Source organism: Medicago sativa, chromosome 7 (assembly GCF_051527215.1).
Source record: "Medicago sativa cultivar Bolivia chromosome 7, Bolivia_mono, whole genome shotgun sequence".
Taxonomy (NCBI): domain Eukaryota; kingdom Viridiplantae; phylum Streptophyta; class Magnoliopsida; order Fabales; family Fabaceae; genus Medicago; species Medicago sativa.
The window spans coordinates 62,238,172-62,245,548 of NC_140755.1; the positions used below are offsets into that span (position 1 = coordinate 62,238,172).

At 32.8% G+C, this 7,377-nt stretch overlaps 1 long non-coding RNA gene across 1 annotated transcript; it reads left to right on the forward strand.

Annotated features, from left to right (window-relative positions):
* Positions 1-3,029: 3,029 nt before the first annotated feature.
* Positions 3,030-5,495, forward strand: LOC146907455 (uncharacterized). The gene is made up of 2 exons (XR_015019676.1): positions 3,030-3,934; positions 4,539-5,495. It is a non-coding gene; the product is annotated as an uncharacterized LOC146907455 (long non-coding RNA).
* The last annotated feature ends 1,882 nt before the right edge of the window (positions 5,496-7,377 follow it).

Genomic DNA, 7,377 nt, shown 5'->3' on the forward strand with positions numbered 1-7,377 from the left:
TTAAAGTATACATTAAAATTACTTCTGCAGGATTCGTATTAAAGAGAAAACAAATAAATAACTATAGAACTGAACCTAAAATAAATTGAATGAAGTGGAATTTAAATTAAAGTACTAACAGCAAAGTAGTAACAATAGTAGCGGCTGAATTTAAAAGAAAACAACCAAACAAAACTCAAATTGAAATTATAGTGCTGGCAAAATATATTGTACGGTGGCTTGGTTTTGTAATTCTAAAATTGTGCAGTGGCTAGGGTTCTCAAAAGAAAATAAAACTGAAACATAAAAACTAGAGTCCTCAAAATTGCGGTAGCTAAAAGATCCTCTCCAACTGAACGTCTCATGTGTTTTTATAATCTAATTCTTCAGCAAAAAAATTGTCAAATGTTGTTGGGCTTGTAACACATTTCTTTATGCTTTTTCTTCACTTCTGCTTTTTACTCCTTATGTTCCTGAAACACATCAAAGTACTAGCAGTAATCGTGCAAAACAAAATAACTGACTCTAAAATAAATGGAAAACAAACTATTCAAACAGTGTATTTTGCATGTTATCATTGATCATGAATTGTTTGAGTCAAAGATCGATCTTGTGTACTATCTAAATGGATGAACCTTAAATAAAGTATATTAACCACCTGCGTCCATTCACTTGGTTACACATTCAAGTATTGTCCAAGTCTTTTGTGTGGCCAACTTGGTCTTCTTTTGTGAGCTCTTCTTGCTTTATAAGGCTTACGTTTGTAATGAGAAACAACTTGGTCTTCACAACAATGACCTTGAAATCAATAAGCTCCACAAAACTAATATGGACATCTAAGGATAATATTCATTTGCATGTGTTAGTGAACGAATGTACTTTTGCTTTTGAGTCTATATAATAACTTGAGAGTTATTGCCAACTTCCTTTGATGTTACAAAATTGTGACACTTACCATATTCCAATCAAGTAACATTGTGGCTTATGTAATGTAGTATTCTATAATAAAGCACCAATCTACTTGACTTTTTGTTATAATCTCCAAATTTCTGTTTTTCAAATTTATTGTATGTTGCATTATTTGTGAATCATCTAGCTTGTGTTTCAAGAAAAGTCATCAAATTTCATGCACATGTTGGCTGTACTTTGACAAATTGTCATTTTCAATAGTCTTATTCTTGTTTTCCACTACTATCTGTGCATCAAAGAGGTTTTTGCTGTCCACATGAATAGAAAGCATATTTATAGTTTCTCTCTATTTTCCCTATTTTTTTTCCTTTCTATTCGATATATTATTCAACATAATTTAGTGGCCGAAAACAATTTATTTTTTGATATATTATTCTTTCGGAACAATCTTTGAGGATATCTTGGTGGAACACGAAGGATTTTCTTCTCACGTCGAAGTAGTCAATGAAAAGATGCCAGATTTTTGTGCTAATCGTAAAACCATTGGTCATTTTATTCACTAATGCATAGATATCTACCTTTGGTGGAAGAGTTGAAGGATCTCAAGCAAAATAGCAATCTAAATATGTATAAAGGTAAAAAGCCTGAAGAAGATGTCAAAATATTTTGACAAATAAAACCAGAATTCAACATGGATTTTGATGTCTTGTAGAACAAGTCTTTGGTTATCAAAGAGCCAAGGGACTCAAACAAAATATCTACATCTTTTCATTATGCTTGCACAATGTCACATATGAGATTGTCGAGCATTCCTTCGGCAGTACTGCTTCACCTGTCATAGTGAAAATCACCAAAGATGAATTTGTAGCCTCTGATAAGGTGCTTGGCAATCAACATGTCGATAGTGTCCCTCAAAGTGGTAAATTTCAACACAAAACTAATCACAGTATGATGATAGATAAATGTGTTTAGGGCAATATTGATGATGTTCATACTCATGATCAAGGTATTTCTTCAGAGGATGTCGGCGGCGAGCTAAATAACCAACTTGAAGATCTTCTGATGCCAACCTTATTCCTGACAGTCAGTTCAACTTGAGCAACTGGCGGTGCCGCGGTGGTGATCAGGATGATGATCAGAGTATTGCTAAACCTGATATTAACCTCACTCTGGATACACAAAATCATAAACTAGCTTCCATAAAAAATGCAAAATGAACTCCAAATCTTATCTTCTCACAAAGGAGACATTATTATAGTTTTGTCCACTAACCTATACATCTATTAATGCAAAGTATCAAACAAGATTTAGGGGTGACTACCACATTCACCCTAAATAAATGGACCTTTAGAAGCAGTAAAGCTCATTATACCTGCAATTACTCAGTCATGCAGCTTATATACGTGTTTACCTTGTTTGATGGACTCATTGTTCTATTTAAGAAGAGTTTTGGAGATAATTTTCGCTTTCCAAACTATCATTTTGTTAGTTCCTTTTTTCTTTTTTATTATTTTTGTTGAACTTGGTTTAGTCCCAATTCTATTTTGACTTATTTTAGTTTTATTATTTAATTAATAAAAAATATTCGAAAGGGTCACCCTCCTTGACTACTTCTGTTCCTTTTCTCCGAACAAGAATCATCGGAAAGGGATAACTCTAATTTGGCATTCGACAATTTAGGATATTTAGGAAGAGATAAATGAGATCATTTTTTATCAAAGAGTATGGAGGTGGAACAAACCGATGATGACATTAAATTAATCTCAACGAGGTGGTTTCTTGCTAGAAAAATGGTTTTTGAATCCTATCATGCATATGTCTTGACATGTAGCTTTGGGGGATTTTTTTTATGGATCGAAAAGCCAATGTACCTATTCTCGATTTGTGGCTCGAGTGTTATTTGTAGTTGTCTCATTTATATTTAATATAACTCTCATTTGCTATTAAAACAAATAATAAAAAACAATTCAAAAATTAAAAGAAACTATAAAAGAAAAAATTATCAACTCAAAAAGCGTGGTTGCTATTTTGATGTATAAAACAATATATCTTTTTACTAGTACTTTCTTTTTTACCAATAATTCCCAAACAATAGTAGCATGCCTAGTTTGATTTTCTACTCACACACTCCACAATCCACCACCAAAAAACCACTGCTACAGCCAGCTACACACAATGAACAACTCTACCCATACGCCATTATAATAAAGGCCTCTTCTTCGAGTTCTTGTTAACCCTATAAAATGCCCAAACACTTCACCCATTATCACACATCTCAGTTTTCATTTCCATTCTCTATCTTTTCTTTCCTATTGCCTAATTTCTTCCTATTTTGCTTCTTCCCTTTGTTGTTCCTTGGCAGATGTTTCATTTAAATAACAAGGATGGCATACACGTGACACCACGAATAATCCATGGACAAGTGATTATGATATTGCATCAAGTATTATGCATTTGTTGAACATGGACGTGATGAATATGTATTAGGCATAACTTATGGAGATTTTGAGTTCATTGAATCAAAGTCCGCCATACTATGTTCAATAGTACTAGTTAGTCCGTGTTTCAGCTGGTGGGTCGGTCATAGTTGATGAATTATTGTAAACCCTTCTCATGGATCCATATTCCATACTACGGCATTCTCTAATCAATATTCCAATAAACGTTTGAGTTTTGGTTTAGTAGTTAAGTGAATTTGGCAAATGCCTAATCTTATAAAACTAAGTTAGTGAATCGCTAACATGTATTAGTTTTTAGTTGTTAGTTTTGATTTGACATGTTCATTTGTTAGGTCATAAGATGCGATTCTCAAATTTACACGGTTTTTACATCTTTTGATAGATCATTTCGCAGATTTTTGAAGAGAAATTCCCATGAAGAAATGTGGTGTCTACTTATTTATATAAACAGTGATGGAATGCAGCACAAACATATTCTTATCTAACCTCACTCAAGCCTCTTTCTAATTAGTGTCTATACTTCATCTTTGTTTAGCACGCTCTTTGGTTTTCTCTTCTCAACTTCTCTACCTTGCTACCATCACAAGGTAAATATCAACATCACCATTTTCATTGCTCCTTCCTTCCTATTTTTGTATGTTGGCTATCACTGATTTCATAAATGCAATTTCGTATGGCAACTTTTCTTCCTCACTCTTGAACTGATTAATTTTGAGTGAACAATATTTGTATTTTGGTTTTGGATATTATTTGATGAGATACAAATTCTTTTTAAATTTTTCTATTTTGTTGTCTAGTTTTCTCATTTTGTGTTCAATTTTGTACTTGTATTAAGCACATTCACCAAAATATATCTATATAAAAGGGGCACAAGCCAACAAATGTTAAACATCAACCATCGATCTGAGTGATATATTTTTTCTCTTCTACGCAATACCTCTGTTGTGCCATGATTGAGTCTATTGTTCATTATTTTTTTGAGTTACATTTGTGCATTCTTCTTAATTTAAAAATTAGACAACAAAATGAGCAAGGTAAATATCAACCATCACCAAGCAACAAACACTCGTTTTGTGTTCTATCACAGATTTAAATATGCAATTTCTTATGGTAACTTTTCTTGCTAATTCATGAACTTTAGTTTGATGAGCTGCAATGTTTTATTTAATTTCTCTAATCTGTATTGTCTAGTTTTGAGCATAGTCACACAATTCGCAATTCGCGTTGGTACGCGGTACGGGTACGGGTTCGCGGTACTCGACGTGTGAAGAATTCGGTACGTATAGGGGTATAGAGCTTCGGTACGCTTCGGTTCGCAATACCAATGTTAAAAATATTTACACATCCAAAAGAAAAGAAAAAAACATCAAAACATCAAAGTTGACAGGCAGCTAGTAGCATAAATGGTCAAAGCTGTTGAATGAGAAAAAAGGCTAAGTCCCACATCGGAAGATTTTAGAGAACTATATAAGAAAGCTGTCTATAAAACCAAGCAAATAGATTGAGACCTGTATAGGTTTGAGAACACCAGCTTGTGTAGCAATTAATAAATAAATAGCTAGCGGTGTCTTTATCCATTTCACCGTTTATTTATTAATTTTCTATTGTTTAAACATTTTTCTTCAACTAATCACCGTTATTCCTTCTTTGGAACGTGTGGTTCGGCAATTCTTACGAATTCCACGTGAATTCATGCGTACCCAATACGTTGAACTACCCGAATTCGGTACTTACGAATTGGTACACGGTTCTCTGCCATTTGCACGAATTATGTGACTATGGTTTTGAGTTTCATCTACATTTTCCTTTTCATAAAATTTTTAATATTTTCATTGATGAACAAACTTGGGTTGCTTGCATTTGATTAAAGGAATTTATTTCAACAAATTGATCATTGTTTGTGGTTGATGATAACTAATTGTGTCATGTTTCCAAACTCCCTTGACAAGAGCCACTCTGTTTGGTGAGATTCCTGCTTGTATTATGGGTTTGTAATTTTATACTAGATATGTTGTTACCTTTCTTGTGCTAAAATGCTTTGTGAATAATAAGTGAGAAGTTTGCTTCAACAAACGGAGCAGTGTTTTCTGGTTGATGATGAACAAGTTTGATCTACTTATCCACGAGAAAGGAAAGAAAAAATATGGATACTAATGGATTAATTAATTGATTTGAATTGCATAGCGTTATTTTATTTTCTTTGTCACGTCTTGATAATTGTCATGTCTTATCCACACCACAGGGGCGGGGTCCATCATATCGCAAACCTCTATCCCATTCTTCATTTTTTTGATACAAATATTTTCTATCCCATTCCAATTTTAAAAAATAAAATAAGATTCTAAATATTTTTGTTATTTTTTTTGTTTATTTTCTAGATCTTTCAAAGAAAAAAAAAATTCACCAACAAAAAAAAAAAAAAGGATTTGATACACACACCATCTATAAGAAATAAGGATTCTTCTCATTCATCAATGAAAAGAAGAAAACAAAGGCAACACCGAGGTAGATGTTATTATTCCAACAACGTCGTATACGAGTTTGAGGGATATGATGATATCATTGCCACAATCATTTCTGAATAAGCTGCTTTGGCTTATCTTTAACCTATGTCCACTCCATCCGATCATGATTTTGTGAACAATAAGTGCTTTTCTTGTTGTGGCGGCGCATATTCAGCTTCTTGTGTTCAGTGGCTTAACTTTGGAACATTTTTTAGGGCTTTTGTTGGATTCGCTTGTGGTACAAGAAGAAGAAGGAACACGAACGAGGATCATGATATCGAAGATAAAGATCATGTTGAATGACATAAACAAACAAACAACATGGGACTGGGAATGTGATATGGGTAGAGGAACAGTTTTACTTTGGAACATTCGGTTAATAAAAACACCGCGTTGCGACTTCACCACAATCAATAAGAAATGTGTCAAGAAACATAGCACGAATTCACAAACTGCACTTGATTGTACAACCCATGAAAGTGATCCTTATTTTTTATTTTAATTTTTTTCAAGAAGATGAATTTATTTTAATTAAAGTGGGTATTAATGGTTATTTGATCATCATTAGGAAAGCATTTGAACATCGATTTTATGACTAAACCATCAACCATTCCAATGTTACCAAAAATCCGTGTACTCAATGCATTGAAATTTGCAATATTTGACTTTTTGAAAAAATAATTTTTAAATTTGGGATTTAAAGAGTGCATTAGGACACTCATTAACAAGACTCTTCTTTTAATTAAAGTATTATTAGACCATCCCCAATGGCGAGGTCTTCAACATTTAAGACCCGACACCTAATATGTACAAATTTTTTTTGGGGGTCTTCTAAGACTCGGGGTCTCATTTAAGACCCCCATTCTTAAGTGGACTCCACAATAGTTTTTATTAAACTTAAGTGGACTCTACAATACTTTTTTATTAAAATAATCATTGTAGTGTATCTTTTGTTGAAATGTAAATCATACAGAGTTATTGGTAGGACTCATTTACACCTTTTGTTAGATGGTATCGATTGGAGTGATTAAGTACTTATTAAGTACTGTTATTAAAAAATTATAAAGAGTGATGTGTACATGTGAGACTTGTTTAAGACTTCAAAATTGAGGGTCTTCATTATGGATGCTCTTAATGATCATTTTATCATCAAGCCGAAAGCATTTGAAGATTACACGACTAAACCAATACCAATGAGCTAATATTCTTTGGACACAAAGTTATATTTATCAAAATCATTATCGTAGATGAAAACAATTTTTTTATTTTTTTTAAGGAAGCTGAAAACAAAATTCTAAAAAGTAGTATATTATCGAAATAGTATTTTTCTTATTTGTGAATACTAAAAACCCACTAAAAAGTACTTGAATGAGGGGCTATGAAGACTGATATTTGAGTTTGGTTGAGAAATGAAATAAAATATAGGAAAAGAGTGAGAGAAGGGGATGAGATAATGGAAGAATGGTATCTTTTGTTATAGTGTGATGGGAGGTTTGGTATAAAACAGGGAGAATCATGATATATGT